The 21297-nt window shown below is 43.3% G+C and overlaps 2 protein-coding genes across 3 annotated transcripts in view; one reads left to right on the plus strand and one right to left on the minus strand.

Moving 5' to 3' along the window:
* PLEKHB2 (pleckstrin homology domain containing B2) overlaps positions 1-177 on the minus strand; it is a 13805-nt gene extending 13628 nt beyond the window's left edge. The window contains exon 1 of the mRNA XM_027661948.1: positions 93-177. The gene's annotated coding sequence lies outside the window, so the exon portion shown is untranslated. The remainder of the gene's footprint in view (positions 1-92) is intronic.
* Positions 178-18154: 17977 nt separating this feature from the next.
* Positions 18155-21297, plus strand: part of FAM168B (family with sequence similarity 168 member B) — a 24543-nt gene continuing 21400 nt past the window's right edge. Inside the window, exon 1 of one of the 2 annotated variants that reach the window (XM_027661952.1) lies at positions 18155-18179. The gene's annotated coding sequence lies outside the window, so the exon portion shown is untranslated. Of the gene's footprint in view, positions 18180-21239 lie in introns of those variants that run through there. The other variant, XM_027661950.1, reaches the window with a different exon arrangement.

Consider the following 21297-nt stretch of genomic DNA (forward strand, 5'->3'; position numbering starts at 1 on the left):
CCCAGAGCCCCCGGGCCGTGCCCGGGCAGCGCCGCCCCCACCCCTCGGCCCCCGGGCGGTGCCGGTCCCCGCCGCCCCCGTGCCCCCCGTACCTGCCGCCGCCGCCGGCCCCGCTCCGCCCCGGGCAGGCCGGCCCCTCCTGACGTCAGTCGGCCCGCACCGCCCCGGCCCGGCCGCTCCGGCCCCGCTCCCCGGGCCCCGCTCCCCGCTCCCAGCTCCCAGCCCGGGCCTCCGGCGGCGGAACGTGCCCGGCCCCGCGCGGACACAGCGGGAAGGGCCGGGGAAGGCGCGGAACCAGCGGGGAAGGCCAGGAAAAGCTCGGATCCAGCGGGGAAGGCGTGGGGCGGGATGGTGACCCAGTTCCCGCTAATGCCTTTCCCCGCCACGACGCGCGGTTTCCCGGCGCTTTAAATGCGTCTCCTCCTGCCCGGGTCACAGCCGGCTCAGTGTCGGCCCCACCGCGCTAAGTCACTCAGGCCTTTCCTTCTCTGCGACATTTTCCGATCCCACGCCATAGCACCACAACAGACAGTGGCAGCCGCTTTGTTGGAGCAGTCACGCGAGTGTTGGAGGTCCGTGACCTCTTACATAAAACAGCCACGAACTGCGGCTGGGCGATGCTTTGCAGCTCCACTCCCTTCGGGTCAGTGCTGCCCGCACACCGCTCAGCCTTCGCTGATGGGGAACGCACTGTGCCACTAGTTAACCACCTTCACAATTCAAACTGTGTTTCCATTTCTAACCTAAAGTCTATGAGATAGTTGCTGTCTAAAATGAGACAAACTTCTTATGGAGATGTAATACTTCCCCTGGATAATGGAACTTCCTATTAGAACTTTCCCCAGCCTCATCCTGGTAATATAGGAGGGAATACCACTCCTATAATCATAGTAAGTAAAAAGAAAAAAGGACCATTCATTTGTTTGCTTCAACCAATCTCTGTTTTATGACTGGATAATACAGAAAAAATGTTCATCATAGTTACAATTTCACTTAATCTGTCAACAAGCTCCTCTACTTGCTCCTACCCATCTACTATCTGTTCTTGAGCACAACAGCAGTTCTCTCTAGTAATTACGTAGAGAGCCTGTGACACTGTACTTCAAGGCTGTAGCATAGCCTTTACTTTGATGTATCTTCGAAGAACTGTAAAAGCAGTGAAGGCAGAACAGGAGGGATAAAGAGAGATCACCTATCTCTGAACAGAACTGCAGGTTTCAGAAAGCACCCGTAAATGAGATTTGTGTAGGTCAAATTCTTTTTATGTAGGAGTCCTTTCTTTGAGGCTAAACCTGTCACCTTTCATTGCTGAAAAAGTATTTTCAGGAACCTGGAGGTACTGGGTTGGAGGTGGAAGGCAAGACAACCTGTACACCGGGGGAGGGAGCAGTTTTCTTCCAGAGCAAAAACTATTCCTCTTGAGGATTTTGGAATCTCAGCAGATCCTCTTCTCCGTGAGCAGTCGCTGGGGACAGCTGCCTTTCTGGCATGTCTTCAAAGCATTGTCTGTCTGGGTTCATATAAAACTTTAGTTTTAAGATTAGGTTTAAAACTATTTTAAAATTCATCAGGAAACTGTTATGGTGTTTCCTGAATGAATTCTCTCCATGGGCCCAGAGCATCAAGATTTACTTTAGTAGCTGTTTGGGACCACCTTTTAAACTATTCCAACCCTGGATACTCAGTTAGGGCTGTGAACCCAGCCTCAGGACCATTGCTATGGAAGTTCTGTGCCACACAGGTCCCATCTGAGGCTGCAGGACAGAGGCACAGATCCAGGAAACACCAGATCTTCAGCCTGCCAGAAACTCAGGCGTACGCTGGAAAGCCGTGCAAACATCTCACAGGGTTATCATAGCATTAAATTCTGGGATCTTTTGAATTAAACATCTTGGGCTCTGCATTTGCTCAGAAAACTTTGATCAGGGAGTTTCTAATTAGCTGTGCTGCAGAGCTGAAGGCCTGAGTCTTAGTACCCTGAGCAAAAGAACTAGAATATTTAGGTGAATACTGTTACAACTGGGGATTTTTTTCAAGCTGTTTACCAGTGAAATGTGGAAGTGAAGGCTTTTGTTCAAATTTTCAGCCTATTCATAATTGCACCTTCAGTTTGGTGACTTCCAAAGCATGGTGTCAGATTCATCCCTCACTAATGACTTTAAAAAAAATGTTTGGAATGTTTCAGAGTTACCAAGCCCCCTTTTGTAACCCCTCTTTTAACTTTATAAGTTGTAGTTATAGCATACTGGTTAAAATTCAATTGGCAAATTAAATTTCTGAACACTTAAGAAATAGCTGTTTGGAAAAATGTATTTGGAAAAATTGGTAACTTCTAATCCTTTGTCATAATGCAGCTGACAAAATGCATCTCTTCAATACATGCTAAATTTTGACTGCCATGAACATAAGCATTTGAATTCTCACAGTCATTTGAGGGTCTTCATCACTGAAATTTAAATTTCAAATTCCATACTTTGGTTCATAAAACATAATTAGACTCTAAACCAAGCAGAGTACACATTTGCATTAAGAATAAACAAATTATTTTAAACAAAACACATGCCAGCATTATTAAGTACCGTAATTAATGCTGTCAATAATACTACAACTAATAAAATGTTCAGCCAGGCTAAAAAAATCATATTAAGAATCAGCATTGCTTGCAAGATAATGAAGTGAAAAATAGTAAAATCAAGAAAATTGGACCAAACAAGCCTGGTTGCAACAGAAAGATCAGGAGAGCTGCTGCTGGAGAACACCTCCATAAGGAATTCAAAGAATGAGGACTCCAGATGTGGTTATTTATGCATTGATTAGTGTTTCAAAGCTTAAATATGAAGGTTATGGGCAACCTGAAAGTATTTAGGCATTAGGTGAGAATAGCAGAGCAGAAGATAGGTCCAAAAATAAACCAAGCTCGATTAAGTGTTTGGGAAAATAACCCAGGTTGCAATATTTTTTACATAGCCTATAAAGTTTCCCTGATGAGAGGGAGATGGAAAAGAACATATTTCTAGTTTTTCAGAAGGTTGTATTGTCTTACCCATGTGTATAATAGTCCTAAATGGAAAGGTAAATAAATCATAGACTTGGACAAAAGTCTTTATCCGGACTGCCTTGTCTCCAGTGAAAAGACTGTTGGCTTTCAGCTCCTACCATATGTGGGGAATACACCTGCCCCCATGATTAAGATCCCTTGGCCCGTTTTACCAGCAAAAAGGACCCCGTGGGATCAGTTTCTGTCACACTGTCACATGAGATGAGTGTCTCCTTACCAGCTGAGGGGTGCTCCTGTGGTGCTGTGTGGGGGTCCAGGATGGGATGCAGTGTGCAGGCAGAGCGGGACAACCTTCCCTCCACAGAACCACAGACAGGTCTCCTAGCAGGAGTATTGTCTTACATGTGAGGGGCTGAAGTGACAGGCACAGATTTTCAAATTGCTTTGGGTTTTGTGCCACACAGATCTGCAAACCAGAATGTATCCAAAGTAGCAAAACACAGCAGGTGGTTGCCCAGCACAGCACACCTGTGTAAGGTACCTGAACGGGCACTTTGCTTGCAGGCTGCACAAACGTCCTGCTCCGCCTGAACACAGGCAGTGCTCAGACCCCAGGAGCAGCACTGACTGCAGCATGTGCTGACAGCCAAGCTCCTGGGGATTGTGGAGGCACCTGGGGACTGCAGACAGGAAGGGCTGGGCCACTTGTCTTCCCAGCTGTCATTAGCCTTGAGGCCTGGATTTTGCTAAAGGTGATGTGAGCAACAGATGTGTTGACAGAACAGAGAAGCAGTTTCAGAGCAACTCAAGAACTCAGACACCTTAGGAAAGGTGTCTTTTCTTAGGAAAATCTGTGGGCTAAGGCTTCAGAAGGATTAGCTCTAGCATAGTGACAGCAGGACTGAGACTTGCCCAGGTGCATGAGAAGGCTGTGGCAGAGGTGGAGGATGCTCTTTCTTGCTCTGTAACTGAAACCAGCTTCCTCTCCTTTGCCTTCCTCTGGCCTGCAGTTTGTGGAGCACTCCAGACACCTCAGTATCCTTCTGCAGTGAAGGGATCTCTCCAGACACTTACTCCAGAGGAAACAGCATGGAGAGATACAATCAAAAAAGATGTGTCCACAGCTTCCTGGTACCAGGCAGTGCAGCTCTCCTGGCAGCAGATTGCAGAGTACACTGAGAACAACAGACAAACAAAAAGGCCAGCCAAAAGCTGAGGAATTTTCTGGGTGAGACTCTGGGATTTCATTGTCAGCTTCCATTGTTCAGATCTGATTAAAAACAAACTGGCAGGAGAAAGACCACATGCTTATCAGACACTCCTGCAGGTCACGCCACTGGAAAGCCATTTCACTGTCAGTGATGTGACCTGTTTGGCAGGAACAGAGTTTTGGATCTCACTTCTATTTGTAGGCAGTTTTGAAAAGCACAGGATTATCAGGGATGAGCTGGGTCCTTTGCAACTTGCAGAGAAGTTCCTGTCTCATCACAGCCATTCTGAAGAGGAAGAGAAAAAAACCTTGTACAACACATTTCTGTTTCCATTAATAACTGTGTTTGGGCCTGCCAGCCAGCATCAGTGGGAGGGTTTCCCCTGAACTGTCTGGGCTCTGACTCTCACCTTTCCTTTATGTTGCCTGTACTATTCCATTAGCATTTAAAGACAGTGCTACATGCACAAGGGAGAGGATTCACAGTCACAGCCAAAAGAAAGATGTGTCAAGCAAAGAGGAAGAGATCAAAAGTGTAATTTAGTCCCATTTTCATTGAAGGGACTAAAGCAGAGGGGCAGTATGACTTAGACAGTCACTTAGATAATCTGTGCCAATGTGATGAAACACCTCCCGTTGCCAAGCCATCAGATATTTGTGTTCCCTCATCAGACTGCCACAGCCAAATGGCCACCACTAGAGAAGATCTTATGTTCTGATCTATGATTATATTTGAACCTTGCTTCAGTTACGTGCTGCTTCTTAGCGAAGATTTGGACTTTGGGAAAGGGGTTGACTTTGGAAGAACTGTTGATGAAGTTTTGCCTAATTTCATTCTTGAAGCTTGCTGGAACTGGTAAGTTAAAAGTCAATTCCCTCATCTTGTTTTGAAGACCTGGTTCTATGTTGTCTTCAAATGCATATTGAGCCTACCCTCTTAAACCCAGCCTGCCAAACCCTGCAATCAGAGGAAATCATTGTGTCTTCAGAGGCTTCTGCATTAGGCCCTATATTTCTTCCCTTCTCTTCCAGCAGTCAGATACTAAAACACTTTGACACAAAGTGGAGGATGACTATCCATTGTTTCTTGGGAGTTAGTGTGCTGTGTGCTAGCTACACTGATATGTGTAGGACATGCTTGTGTTTTTCTGCTTTTCCTAGGAACAGAATCCAATATCTGCCTCTCCCAGAAGTCTCTGCATGCCTTTTGATTAAGCAGCAGGAGCTCTGGCTTAGAGTAGAACTCCTTGACTGACAGTATTTTATTTTACAGCTGAGATCTGCTATACGGTCTGGAGGTGTTCTGGGTTTCTCCAAGTGAGAACAAAAAATGTGGCTGTTACTCTTCAGAAACACTGACCTGAAAGGGGGCCAGTGCATTCCTCATGCCCAGACGCAGGTACTCTGAATTCTGTGCTAGCAGTAATTTCTGCCAAGCTCTGTATTCTCACCAAGGTCCTCTGACCACATTGCAGTACAAGGGTTTTTACACAGCATAGTGCCAGTTGTTGTTGCTAAGATGAGCCAGGAGCAAATTATCTCCTGCCAGAACAAGGAAAAGACCAGTGTGGAAGTGCCTCCAAAGTGTCGCTGTTCATCTACCCTTTTGTATTTAGGTCTCCTGAATGGTCATTCTCACTTACTCTGGTTCCTTTCAAACCTTCACTCTGTCACTTCTGGGACTCGGTATTTATCTTGCACATACAGACACATCAAAGCAAAGATGTTTTGGGCCTGTGGGCTGCAAGAAGAAGAACAGAGAATTCAGCACTCAGCATCAGCATCTCACTTGTAGAGTCAGGAGAAGGAGGTGGGCCCCTGAGGAAGTAGGCAGGAAAACGTACTCTAAGCATGACTAGAAATTGCATATCAAGCTGAAATGTTCCATACATGAATCTGACTGGCATGCATAGTAGTTCCCTTCCAGCCTGCATCTAAGTTTCCCTCTTCTAGAAATGCTGAAAAGGAGGGAAGTATATGCACAGGCTGAACTAAGAAACATCCTTTCTCTGCCTCACCACTAACATGACAGAACAGGGTCTGGCAGCTGAGATTGGATTTGAATCAGAGCAGAAATTTTCTCTCCTTTTACTTCCTTACTGTGTTAGGTCTGTAAGTGTTTGCAGATTGCTATAAAGTGCCAGCAAAATGAAAATTGTGAAGATTTCAATTTGAAGCACTTGAAGGTATTCCCCCCATGTTAATGTGTCAGGCCAGCACTGGAAGAGACAGCCCTTAATTAGAATGCAGTGCAAAATACTACAGAATGCCTCTTTCTGCAGTAGTTTGTAAATCTAGAGAGGATAATGCTCTTCATACTGTATGTTCTTTGCATATACAAAAGCTTAAGAGACAATTACTTGACAATTTCTATGTACCTTGCAGAAAGCATTCACCAGAAAACAGTGATGGGAACAATCAAGCTCCAGGCATGGAGCCAACATGCAACTGATTTTAACAGTGTGTGGATCAACTGCTGAAAACCTCATCTGTAGAGAAAAGGCTTCTGAGGGCACACTAAAAGCTCTTTACATGACTTGACCCATGATCTAACAACAACCAGAAAGGGAAAGTTCTGTTGTTTGCATCATAGTAATTCCAGAGGCTTGGCGTCTCTGTGCTCTGCGCGTACCCAGACAGAGGCAGCCCTTCCTCCAGGAACGTTTCATTTCACAGAGCTCTACAGAAGGGTTAATACAACCCATCTCTGGAACCAACTCACCAGATAAGCTGCTGTTTACTTACTTTGAACATGTTGATAAGTTGGCTCCACAGCAGAAAGCTGTTTTCCAAAACCATGCAAGCAAGAAAAGCAGATAGAGTGATTTCAGGGATTGTGGTTCCACTGTGGTTTTATTGTCAGCCGTGCCTGTATTTCAAGGTGCACCATCTGATTTCCAGCTCTGCAATAAGATTCAGCCAACATCTATGGCTTCAAAGAAATTATTTCAGCCAAAGACATAAGAGTTAAGGCCATATTTCAAACATTCTTTGTTCAAGTGTCACTCGACTTTGTCACTACAAAGCTTCAGGAAAATGTAAAATCTGCGAGACATGAATTCTTCCTGCTCTGTTTTGTGTGGTCTCCTACACACACAGGGTCTCAGCCAGGCCCTACTGTAATAGAAGTAAGAGTAAAAAATATTGCAGAACAGGCACTTATAAAGTCTAAGGCATATTTAGAGAGCTTATATTCACTCAGAATTAGCAGAGATCCAGCAGTCCTAATTCAATGTGTAAGAAGTGTCTGCTTCAGGTATTGCCTTTGCTGGGACTGTTCAAATTGATAAGTGTCAGTCCTGAATCAAAGTATTAGACCAGTGCAGGGGAAAAAATATCCCCAGTCCTCATGTTCAGCAAGGATTGGCTCCTGTCAACTGGCATTTGACAACACCTCAGAGACTTGGAGCCAGCAAGGAATCTTCATGTAGGAAGTCCAAGTATCCATTTATTAACGTTCCTTCCACAGCATTTACAACAAACACATCAGCCCTAAGTTTTCTGGAGCTCTAATGTGCTTTTATCTAACCAGATCAAGCTTTAAAGTTATAATATTCTACCCCTAAATAAAATTCCTGGCATGACAGAACCTGAAAGCCCTTAAATTGGTGTTGAGACTCTCACATTGCAGAGAAAGTATTTTAACTGGTGGTTTTGATGCAGTAGCATAGTGAGTAATTCCTGAAATTAACTGCTTCTGCTCACCGGCCATTCTTTAAAATTTTAAATTCAAAGTGGGACAGCTTTCTTGAAGATATGCTGTCAAGGTGAAGGGAAACCTGCTGTATACATGGGTGAGCATGTGGTGGACTCAGAGTGTGGAAGTTCAGATTAATTGAGTGTGCTTTTGGTTTCAAATTAAATGAGTCCATGAAAATAATCACTAATCTGGAGACACTTAATTTCTGAGTCCCTTCATGGAGCCCTTTTCTTTGCCAGCCACTGAGCAGGTGGCAATTTCTCTGCTGACAGGGCCTAAATGAAGCCAGCCAAGTTATAATGTGTAATAGGATTTCCTGGAAGCTTCCTCAGGCTGTCCCCATTTGTGTAGCTGGAAGTGCAGACTCACCAGTTTATTAGGTGCCTAAAGAAGCAGTTAGGAATGAATGTTATAAATAATTCAGGCAGGTGCATCATCTTGCTTCTTAACTTTCTGAGGCACTTTTCAAATACCTCTATGGTACTAGCTGATCCCATCAAACTTCAGAGCTTCATTTAGGCACTGGGCCAGGGATGTACTTGTTTTAGATTCCCTCTATAATCTCTTGAGGATAGAAAGGCCTTTCCAGGGAGTGCTTCCACCCATCTCAACTTCAGTCACTCTTTAGGGGTGCCATTGTCTCTCCATTGAATAAACAGAAACCCTAAAGTGATCCTTCTCCTGATTTAGGTGCATGAGGAGCTTGCCTCCAAAGTAGAAAAATCCTTGGTCTAGGGTTTGTCACTGTATCTTGGAGTGTTTTGAAAATATGGTCCAAGACGACTTCCTTGGGAAGCACAGAGGGTTCATGCAGTCACTCTGACTCAAAAATAACTTCAGCTTCAGCCTGGACAGTGTCTCTAACCCTCACTGCTGCTCATCTGAGGCAGTCGCACTGCAGAGGAGAAGTCCGTTCTCCAAACCTTGTGTAAAGATCTGCTTGCTCTTTCCTTGGGGAAGAGAGAAAGTTTTAGAACTATAGATAGTACTCTTATTAATATATAGCACTCTTATTAATATTGCATTGCCTGGTAATAGCACAGAGCTCTGCCCAATACCTAAATAATGCCTGTCCCATTTAAAAGCATAGGTACGTTAAAAAACGCTGGAAGGCATTAATACATATTACCCTTAAAATGCACTTAAGCAGGTGATGGCAGCAAGTTCTCTTTCCTTGGGAGTCTCACATGCTTTCCACTTGCTGAGTTGAATTCCACAGCACTTGTGCACTGTAATAATCCTTCTTGGAGACTTCTGTCTTTTGTGCCTCGCATCTTCCCTTCTGTTTGTACTGGGTGAACCTCTGTATGCCATCAATGCTCTCACCCCTGGCCCTTGTGCTTTGGATTCAGGAACAGATGATGACAGAAAGAGCTGTAATTAGATGACCTACAGCAATGCCCTTTCCTTATGAGACAATATAAAGCAACCCCAACAATTTACTTAGGAACTTATTCGTTTTCTTTTATACTTCATTCATTAAGCATATGTGGGAATAAAACACATCATCTCCACATCTAATGCAACCATAACAGAAATACAACACAGATGTCAGGTTTTGCAAATGGATTTTTTCCCCATTTACCTCCATGCACTTGCCCTTATTGAAACCTCCTGGGAGCTCTTGGGTTTCACACAAAATGGAGGCAAAAATGATGCCAAGTTGTAATAGGACTCCCATTTTGTACTTGGATCAAAAGGCTGCCAGCTAGGGAAGAAGAGGGTATCTGGTTCCTGGTGTCACTCTTTATACCACGAAGCTGAAGAAAAAACCATCACTGCTGGCATCATCTCTGCCAGCCTCAGCTGAGAGGACTGGCAGGGAGTGAGGTACACACTGAAGGGATAGGGACAGTAGCCTAATTATTCTCACGTCCATGAGTGTACTCAGTTTACCAGGGGATAAACAGAGCTTTCAAGGGGATGGGGACAGCTGAGGAGAATACTCTTTTGATTTATATCCTCCAGCACTCGTCACATGCATAAGTGCTATGAAAACAGCATGTATATGAAAGATGCTTATTGCAGCTGTGAAGACATTACTGATTCCTTTAAAACTCAGTTGCACAGGAAGACCAGACCCAGAGTAACAAAGCCCATCACGTCTCACTTGCACAGAGAAAGGTTCTCACTCTAGGAGCTGTTATGCTGTTGAGATATGGTTGTTATGAGCCAGCAAGATTTCAAAAGTGCCTGCCTGCCTATCTAAATAGAAAACTTGTGGAAATACAACCCCCAGAGGATATGCAGTGTACCAATATGTGCTTGTCCATATATGCTTTGGACTCGCCCAAAATTTATAATTTAGGGGGATAATTTACTACTTAGTTCTGCATTTTGGTTCACTTTAAAACCTGTACCTGCTCCAGGCTCTGGTAGTGCATTCTCCCTTCATCCCGCCCCCCTCAGTGGCTCCATCACTGTTCCCTGCCATGTCTGGAGACAGCCAGCTGCTCCCTGGGCACACAGATGTGGGCACGGGCTGCGGGAGTGCAGCTGGTGCCGTCATGTGGCTCCGGAACAGGGGCTGAATTGAAGCACAGACCAAGAGCAGCGTGGCTGTAGCCACTGTCTGTCATGAGGATCTCACTTCTGAGGGGTTTGTTTTGTTCTTAATCTTTGCTGCTGAAAGCTTCTGCATTGGCAGAGAAAAAAAACCTGTGGTGCTGAGGTCAGCCAGCTGAACTGGGAGGAAAGTGCAGGGGAAATTCCGTGGAACTGATCAGACTTGTACCACAAGGTCATGCACCAAGGGGTTGTTTAGAAAGGGTGTATCTGGCATTTTCTGGATACTTGCAAAAAAGCAGTGAGCTCATGACACTCAATGTTATTGATTTGTTCAGTTTATTTTTTTTTTCCTTTTCAAACAGAATTGAAGTTCCTCAGAGATGTTTCACAGCTTTGTCCTATGTTCCCTCCAAGGTATGGGTTACATGAGGGAAGAAGGATGTTAGAAAGCATATCAGACATAATCCAGTTTAGAAGAGCTTTATATAGTCATTAAGAAACATCAGCTAACACAGATTCCACAACAAGCATTGTCCCTGTGCCCAAATGCAGGAGTCTGAAGGGCAATGCAATACAGAGAGCTGTGAATAGCTTATCATAGGCATTACTCATTTTCCTTCAATTTACTGTCTTCAGTTTCTTAGTAAACTGTTTACAGAAGTTTAATGATGATTGTGAGCCACATTCCATCAATATGTGGTGCTACAGAATTGTCTTTATTTGCATTATATTTCTGCCTATCATAAGAAATTTGTCTTACTGTTGTATGATGAAGTTGATATTTGTAACATTTTTTTGGTGAGATGATACCTTCCTAAACTGATGGTAGGAAAACCAAGTGAAATAGATTCATCTGAAGTCCAATCTTATCATTTTAGAAAGTGGACTTTGTAGGAAGAGAGCAGCTGTCAAATCCTGTGAACTACCTGTGATGAAAAGTAAAATTTTGTTAGAGACAGGCAGGGCTGAACACCTACCATTAACCCACCAGCAAAGCAATTCCAACACAGCAAACAAAGAGTCACCAAGTCCAGAATTGAATTTATGGAAATCAGGTACTACTTTCATACCAAGACCAGTTTGCAAAGTCCGGATACCTCAGGAAAAGACAGTAGCATCAGAAATCCATGAAGAAAAAGAAAGCAAAGACTGATATCAGCATCATGTACTCCAGAGGTTTAAAAAAGCATTAAAAAAAGTTGGTTGATATACAAGCCTTCTTGTTGCTAGTTGCAGGCTTGACAGTTATTCACATGAAGCCTCTGGAAAAGCAGGAATGTTCTGTTATTATCTTGAAATGTGACATATTTTACTTGGTAGAATGAATTGTATTCCAGTCACTTCTTAGCTCCATAGCTGTAGAAAGAGTTTCTGCTTGAGATATTTAACATATCTGCCAACAAATTCAGAAATTAAAGTGTAAAATCCAAGGCACCATGAAGATTGGAAATAGTCTTAATTTTATGTGGTAGTTTAACATCAAGTATCAGAGAATGCAGCTGAAAACACTGCTTATATCAAGATAAGCAATCCGGTATTTTTATTTAATTAATGCCTTATGGATCAGTCTCACTGAATTGTCACACTTTGCTTATTCACCAAACAGTCACAATGCAAAATACTTGCAGGTGGTAAACAAAGACATCAATTGAGAACTGTATTTTCCTGTGGTAGAAGGGTATGAAACACGAGCTATTTCATTAAATGTAGCCCAAATTCATAATAAAAATGTTTTCTGGACCTGAACAAATAGTTGTTTAATGAGGGAGTTAGCTACAATAGGATTTCACAATTTGCAGCTTCAGAATAATGAAAAATAACCCTACTGAATGGAGTTTCAATATCTAGTACTTCCCTGGATATTGCTCAACAGTAAGAAAAAAGCAATGCAGAACATGGTGTGGGGGAATATGCTTAAAGGGTGTACTTAGATCTGGTAGCATGAGATTGATAGTTAAAAATGAGAGGGAGGCCACCAGTGTGGTGGGTCAGGTTTTGCACTGAAAAGGGAAATGCAGTATTGTCCAAGCTAGACATAGCTAAGCTCAGTTTCCCTGTGTTTACTTACAACTTCATGGCTGTTGTCAGACTGTGGCCAATATTTAAAAATTAAATACCTGATTCCTGCTGTTGGGAGGGTATTTAAGAAGAACAGAGGCTTGTCCATGGTGCTACCAGGCCTGGCAGTGCTGGGGACTAAAGAACCTTTCAGGTACAGCTTGACAGAGAAGGAACACAGGGAAGAACAGTTCAGTCATTTTTAGGGGTTATCAAGTTCTCTTCATTCTAATAAAGTTCTGACAGTAGTTTTGGAAGAAACTAGTTTTCTGTAGGGCCTTATTATTGTCACATAAGTGTCAGCAATTGGCTGGACTGCCTGAACTTTCCAAGTGGAAGACACTGATCAGCAAATGGAAGTCACTGGTGAGCATTATCACAGGGGAGGTGCAGAGAGTGCTGAGTGTTCACTGTCTCTTTAAAATATCATGGAAATGCCTGGCAGATAATTGTCATTTGCTTTTCTGCAAGACTTTCGTCTCTGCCATTATAAGCACTTGGACTAGAAACTGTCAAACTGAGTTTATTAATCTTAGTGGATGTTTCTGCTTTAAAGTGCTTCAAATATGTATTTGAGTGAGACAGGTATCCATCAGAGCAGAAGTGTAGAATCATTACCATCTGAAAGTGTCTCAGTGCAGTGTCTCATTGTTGTTAATTTTAATAATTTGGAAGAACTTTAAAAACACCATGAAAAGTGAAGAAGTGAAAGGGCATTCATCTGTCAAATAGCACAGTTTTTGGAAAGGAGTTTGTCATCCAAAATAAGAAAAATACAAGTTCATCAGCTCTGCAAATGATATTTCTTGCCATTTAGCAAGAACAACACTTCTTCCCAATGAAATAAGGAAGAATTGCAGCTGATGTAAATTAGACTCTGTGTCCACATAAAAGGAACTATTGGCTTGTAAGCTAGTGTAGATAAGAAAAGGAACAAACTTAGTGTATAAAGAAGAAAAAATAATATCAAAGAAATTGTCAGACTCATCCTAAAGTTTCAGTGCTCATCCACATGCCTGCGGCCCTTGGTCCTCTGCCCTTCTTTGAATCCCATCTTTAGTGGAACTTCCAACTTTTGGCAACAAGACCTTGCACTCACTCGCTGTTTTCCCAGCTGTGGCACATTGAATATCCCAGCTCTGTTCGTGTGCAGGTACCTGGCCAACACTCGGATCCCACACAGTGTTTCCAGGGGTAGTAGCATGTGTGTCTGTTGGCAAACACTTCCATGGCTCTGAGCATCTGTCTCAAAGGGCTTTTTCAGCACCACAGTGATTCCCAGGAGACAGACAGATGGTACCATCTGTGCAGCCTTCTGATTTCCAGCCTTGGTGCTCGCTGCAATCTCACTGGAGGCACTTTTATTTAGGAATAACTTCTTCAGTTATTTATTATGGTATATATTATTTTATTGGCTGCCAACTAATTCATGTTTAGAATTGTTCTAAAATTTTCCAAGGTCGGTGGTCATCTCCCAGCCTCTGGTTCTCAGGAAGCCTGTTTTGATGGAAATGAGTCACATCCTTAGAGCATGCTTCACTCATTATCTTGTCAAAGCAGAAACACAGATAAGGGGAAAAAATGTACTTGAGGAGAATTACCAGGCCAGAGACTTAGAGTGACACAAAATCACTTGAAGCAGACTTAGAAGAGAAAATGTTGAATAGTTGCCATTTCAGTAAATAGCACAGGAAAAAGAATAAATCATACTGTGCTGTGATTCTTAACAACACATGTATCAATTATCTGAGCCTTATCTTCAGTTGGCTGCAGGTTTAAAACTTTGCATAGCAGCTAAAAATATGGAGAAACATAGTGTACATTCTTCAAGAGGGGCAATTAGTCTCCTAGTGGAGGAATGTCAGCTATTGTTCTCCTCTCAATCAGGGCAGTTTCAAGATGAAGCTAAACTCACTTTTTATTTTCCATCTCGAGTTTCCATGGTAACCACATGTAATCATCATATTTGTAAATAGCAAATACCCATTTAACTTCACAGCCACTTTGAACATTTTTTTTTACAATTTTAACATCCTTGAAATGCCCAACTCTGTCTTCTTACAATTTTACTGTCAATATACATAATTAGTTGGGGATGTTGCTGTTTATAAACTCTTCAGTGATGCAGTAGCACTGAGTATGTGTGTGTGTAAGTGTGGGGGGTGAACAGGCAAGGACACATATTTATAGAGAACACTGTCTGGCAATGGCACATCCCATGGTAAATCTTCATTTTTCGACTTCTTATCACTTTGCCAAGTTGAGGCCACTCAGGTTGAATGCCATTCAGCCCAATTCACATTCCAGAGATGTCTTTTGTAGTTTCAACTAACTTTTTTCAATTGTGGCCAAGAATGTGGCTATGGAAGAAAACAACAGTTTGCCTTCATGGAGCAGACCCTCACAGCTTTTTTAGCAAGCCCTGGAACAGGGCAGAGATGATGCCTTGCTGTCACAGGCACAGCTTTTTGTTGCCCTACTATGAATTACCCCAAATTTGGCCAAATTTTAATCGTCTGAAAAATTTTCTCTCTCATATACACAATCTTGCCTTCTACAGTTCATAGGTGGAGTTTGCTGATGTTTCTGTGTGCATAAAGCACAGCTTAGTCCCTGAGAACTCCTACGTGCTGCTGGCTGTATGTGTGCCATGCCCAGCACCAGGCTGCTGCTCCAGCACGCAGTGACACTTGATCCCTGCCTTTGCTTGGGTGCAGTGGGGACTGCAGACAAGCAGTGGAAACAGAAACAAAGAGAAAGGCAGGAGGACTGCTCTGTGAGACCTGCACATTTGGTTCCCATTAAACAGGTGTTTAAAGGCTTTGCAGAGTAAGGACACGGTGCATGTTTTTAACAAAGCCATTTCCCCAGATCTCTCAAATCCCATCTCCTGCAGACTTAAGTCTCTTTCCCATTTCCACCCCAGCCACCTTACAAACCCCAGGACACCGCTTCATGTGGAATTAAACATCAGGAATACAGCTTTTGGGCTTGACCTGAGTGGTCTGTATTGGAAATCTTGTCAGTTGTTTTCCATTAGGAGAAACTGAGAATGAAGTAGGGTATTCACAGAATATTACTTTGATGTAGCCCTGTTTTTTTCCAAAGAACACACAAAGGTCCATTTCCTTGGGCACAGGAAGAGTTAAGCAAAATTAAGTTTCCTTACTCATAACATCTAGTCCCTCCCAGCTTGCACTTGGCCAGAGAAGTTCATTCTGGCCACGATCCTAAAGCGAGTCCTTACTGCCACTTGAGCTTTCTCTGGCTCCTCTGTCCAATGCTCTGGTGCTGGACTTGCCCTGGCCAGACACACAGGACAGACAGCTCAGCCCATGCTGCACTGGGATGCAGCTGCCAGGGAAATCCCTTCACCCACACACCGTGGGTCACTGAGCACCCTTCGATGTAGTCTGTATTTGGGGTGGTAGAACTTAGGTTTCCATGGTTTATTCCATAAAGAAATGTATCCTTCCTACATTTATCCTGTCTAAATGACCACTGGTTATACCCATGAATTCCAGAACATAGCCCTAACTCACAACAGGATTAATTTTTAAGAAAAAGTAGCAACAGAAAAATCCTTGCAGGTTTGTTTAGCCAAAGTTAAAGAATTCCATTGTGCAAAAAGAATGTACTGTTTATGAGGATTACCAGCATCAGAGTTATTTGAATCATGCTTAAAACTTAGACAGAAAAATGTTCATATTTTCTCTTTTCTCCCTTGCACATTCTAGGAAATAACCCTAATTTTTGCAGACAGACACTTGAAGTGAAGCAAATACTGTTGGGTGATTCCTGCACTAGCCCCGTTCCCTGATTCCCTGTGGGATGGAACAAGAGCAATACAGGCAGGGATCTGCCTGCAGCAGACTCTGTAACACTCCTAACTTCCTGCTGCTTTAAGTCATTCTTTGTTGAAGTGTCTGGAGAAATAAATACAATCAGGAATTAATTACCTTTATAATTAATAAATCAAATATACTCTTTCACTTTAGTAATGAACAAGTGAAAAAGGGAACATAAATTACTAGATTTCTTTGTTTCATATATCAAAACTATAACATTATTTTTCTTTCTTTCTTCACAGCACAGAATTAACCCTACTTCTCTTGTCTTTTGCAAAATGTTGGCATCAAATAAACAGCAACAGGTCAGTGACAGGGAATACAAATCAGCTTCCTTTTCTGAGTGCTATTGTTCTTACTCATGATTCTGGCAAATACTGGGAAAATTAAATACAGTATTCCAAAACACTCTCTGGGAATTGTCAGATATTCTACTGATACTAGATGAAACAATGTTAAACATTTATCTTTAGCAGATTACTTATCTTGAATTTGGGAAGGGGGTGGTGGTGGTGCTAACTAGTTCTATATTGAATTTTTATTGTTAAATTCTAACAGAAGAATTTGTCAGTTTTATTTGTAGAGGCTCATGGTGACTTACAGCACTATAAAAACAGAGCAGGTGTTCACTCTGCCAGAACAACTGCTAACGGCCTGCAGGTCTGGGAAGTCTCTCTCCTCTGCTTTTGAAACTATGGGAGATCATTACAGTGTTCTCAGCAATGTTCAGCAAAGACGTAGCTGATGATTTGCATCACTAAAATAAGTCACAACAGTAATGAACATTTGTAAAACCCCACTAAACGCCACAATGAGGTGGTCCTTGTTGTAAGCTCTTACAAACAGAAACATGGGAAATATGTGTTTCCTTATTATTTACTCGACCTTTGAGAAACCATACAGTTCATCAACAAAAGCTGTCCACATGTTTATCAATAGGACACACTGGCTTAAGTCTGTCTCCAATTAGTGCAAAAGAAATCTAACCAATTAATTAAGGATTTTACCTTGTAGATTTATCCATGTAATAACAGAGTAGAGTTGAGCTGATTTATGAGACCCTGATATTTACACACATCCCAAATTCTGTTTAATTTCCCATCTTTAATTTTGTAATTCCTGGCTTTCAGATGTTTGGAATCATTATGAAGTTCTTACCATGTTTTCTGTGGCACATTTTCAATCCTCACTAAGATGGAAATAGTATTTTGTCTGGTTATTTAACTACATACGTTAATTACTTTTATTATATTATGCTTTGGAATTAAGAGCCAAATTGAGTTCCTGTTAATGAACCCATGTGTATCATGGAGAAGGGAATGCTGCAGCACAGCAAAAGGGAGGTGTGCACTGAGTGAAAATACTTCTGATGCCCATAAAACAGAATCAAAAGCAGTGGTTCTGCTGAATAATAAATCATGTCTGAATGTGAGTTAGAACTGTGCCACAGCTGGTGTCCACATGGACTGTTATTTTCAGAGGTTTTTGTGTACCTGATGAAGATACTTGTGATGGACTTGTCATTATAGGAAAGCAAGTGTCCCATACAGAAATTAAACTCATATAAAAAGGGAATGTGTCCACTCCTGGGAAGGAGTGAGGGATAACAGCATTCTAAGGTGTTTTCGTGTGGTTGATGTGTCAGTGGGGTTCTGCCCTCAGACAGTCAACACATTTGCACATTGCTTTTTTCCACATACAATCCTCTGAATTGTGTTTGTCACCCAAAGTGTTTGATCAAAAAAATGCACTTCTGAAGAGTTTCAGTGATGGAGAGAGTGATAAGGACTGCAGAGATGGCATTTTGATCTTGTGCAAAAAACTAAGAAGGAGAAGCATGAGAAGAACTCCTGAATGGTGAGAAAGGGGTAGGAATGGAAGAAAGCAAAAATGAGAAATGATTGTGAAATACTTTTATAGCATTCACTAGTCCTATTGAAGACAATCAAAACTGCCTAAAATCTACTTTTCAATCAAGATGCCAACTCTTAGGGGTAATTTTTTAGATACAGGCTGATTTGAGAATGCTGAACAATATAGACAAGCCATTAAAATGTATCCTGAATTAATATGACCCTCCACATATCTCCATTGCATGTTCTTAATTGCATGCCAGCAAGTTTTGCTTCCTTCAGAATTTATATCACGGGTTTAAAATACACAGACAACACAACTAAAAACCACCAAAGAACCACCAAAGTATTAAGAAGACAGTGAGTAACTATCCATTTGTTTTACACAAAACTGGAAAAGTGTTACCCAGATGAAAGAGTCAGGCTATTGCAGTAGGTCCTATTGCCACTGGGTGTGGGATCCAAGGCAGTGCTCCACCTCTTCAGGGCATGCCCAAGGGCACTGGAGATGCCCAGGTCTCCAGAGCAGTTCAAGCAATTCCAGATGAGACAGAGAGCAGCAGAGGAAGTTTTTAGCAGTGCAGAATAGTGGGAGGTGGGCTCAGGTATTATGGAATATCCCACAAAACACAGGAATTCTTTTAGGAGCAAGTACCATCTCCCTGTAGATGGCATTATTCCCCGCAGAGCCTTTGTTGTCACTTCCTCATTCCTAAACCCTGAGTCCCCTCCAACAGATGGATTGCAGAGTCCAGGCCAGCATCTTCAGAGCAATTTTTGGTGTCATTACGGTGGTTACAGCAGTGATGGCCTGTCATCCCCCAGACAGGGCTCTCTCCTCTTACCCAAACAAACCCCACTCAGAGGAACAGGGTGGTATTGTAGTGCTGGAGACAGTATTTCTGAGTCACCATTATCCTCGTTCCTGTTGAGACATTAATGGTGCCATTCTTTTTGTGCTGGAGCCACTGCACCAACTGCCATTCCCTGCAGTATTCCTGTGAGTGACCAGCATGATTGATGAGTGTCAGCTCACATTTCTGGAAAGGGTATTACAATAAAAGGGAGATGTCTGAGGATAATTAGAAAAGAGCAAGCTGTCCTACCTGTCATAAATGTCAGCAAGCTGTGAATCAATTTGCAATTCTGCTACAGAGAACATTATCATTTCTACATTTTACTACTGACATTGTACAAGAGAAACATCAGAAGGTCTTCAGTTTTACTGGTTTTTAAAAATAATTTCCATCTTGTCGTAATTTTTTTCCCAACCACATTTATATGTGTGTATTCAACTGGTTGACAAGGGCTGTGAACCATACAACTGATATATAGTTAATATATGAGACTAATATTTGCACAAAACAATAGCAATTGGCTTATATATGTGCTGCCAGGGTGTAAGAGTTCAGATTGTTGCTCTGGCAGCACACTGGTTTATATATGCCTGTGCAACCTAGGACCAGTGAATAATGTATTTGCTGTCACACTGGTAGTCCCTCTTTGGTAGTGTTAGTTGTGCTGCCTGTCAGAAACACCCCTGAAATAATGGGGCTGTTTGTACTGACTGTTCTGGACAAATGCTCTCTGTTCAGGCTGTCTCCAGGTGCTCACAAAGTTATGTTTCCTTAACAGTTGTTGAACAGTGCTGAGTGTTGTCTGGGCTTGGGCTTTTACCAAAAGTGCGTGCAGCTTCATGCATTCCTTTTTAAGGACCAGAAATATTAATTTTCTGGGAAAAAAAAAATTATTGGGCGAGGTTTAGGTTGGCTATCAGGGAAAAGCTTTTCCCCCAGAGGGTGGCTGGGCATTGAACAGGCTCCCCAGGGCAGTGGGCACAGCACCAAGGCTGACAGAGCTCAAGGACCTTTTGGACAATGCTCTCAGGCACAAGGTGTGACTCTTGGGGCTGGTCACGTGCAGGGCCAGGAGTTGGACTTGATAATCCTTGTGGGTCCCTTCCAACTCAGCATATTCTGTGATTCTGTGAAAATTCACCTCTCACACATTCTTGTCTTGTCCTGTCCTCAGCAATTAGTGCTTTATCAAAAGGTTAATTCCAGATCTCTTAAGATAGGAGGCCTGAATGTTTTGTCTAAGCATCAAATCGAGACCTTGAAGGGCCAGATAGGTCTAAGGTTGGCTTGCAGCCCTCAGCTGAGGATGGAGAGTCAGTTAGAAAGCTCTCTCCCGTGCAGTCCTATCTGTTTCTGCTTGCTGTGATCAACTGTTACGGTTTTGGGAAGTTCAGTGCAGTTCCAATTTCCAGACAAGTTTCATGGATTTGCTTGCTCGGCCAAACACAAGCCATTGGAAGAGCAGCATTTTCAGGAGCTGTTACCACATTCCCAGGACTACTGTCCAGCTGCCCTACTTGGCTACTGCCACCCTTGGAGGGCTGTTTAATCCATCCATCCTTTTCCTCCCAGCTGGGTTAAAAAGTCCTTTATAACAAACATGTTTTGCATAGGACCTGGAGGGATTTCACAACAGTGAGATTTCTCTTTTTAAAAAATACTGTAAAAACTGGACGGAACTTTCCGAATGGGGTCAGTCGGTCCCAGTTCCTGCACCGTAAGCCATTAGATCGCGTGTGTGTGTCTGAAACTAGTGTGGAGAAAAGCGACAGCGAGCCGTGCCCACAAGCGGTTTAATGGAATATGGGGCGGGACAACCCCAGCGATTACAAGGAACAAGCTCCCCGCGACACTGGAACAGGACTCCGCTTATTTATTTACTTGTCTGTGACAATTTTTTTTAATCCAGAGTGGGAACTGCAGAGCTCCCACCCTCAGGCGAACCTCTAAGCCGGACCCAACCCCTAAACCAGACCTAAGCCGGTCCTGTGAGGGCGAGGGGGCGGGGCCATGGCGGCGGCCGCGGGGTCACGTGACTATTCGCGCACACGTGACGGAGCGCCCGACCGCGCGCGGAAGTGACGTCACGCGGCCGGTGCGCAGTTTGTGCGAAGCGGCCCCGCCCCCTCCCGTCCCCTCGGGGCCGCGCACGCACGGCCGCGCCTGCGCACGCGCGTCCGCACACCCGGGCACGCGCACGCGCACGCGCACGCGCACGCCCGGCCGCAGCCAGCGCCCGCCGCGCCGCCCGCCCGGAGCCCTCAC

The sequence above is a fragment of the Corapipo altera genome, unplaced genomic scaffold, assembly GCF_003945725.1.
Source record: "Corapipo altera isolate COAL_440 unplaced genomic scaffold, ASM394572v1 175, whole genome shotgun sequence".
In the NCBI taxonomy this organism is placed as follows: domain Eukaryota; kingdom Metazoa; phylum Chordata; class Aves; order Passeriformes; family Pipridae; genus Corapipo; species Corapipo altera.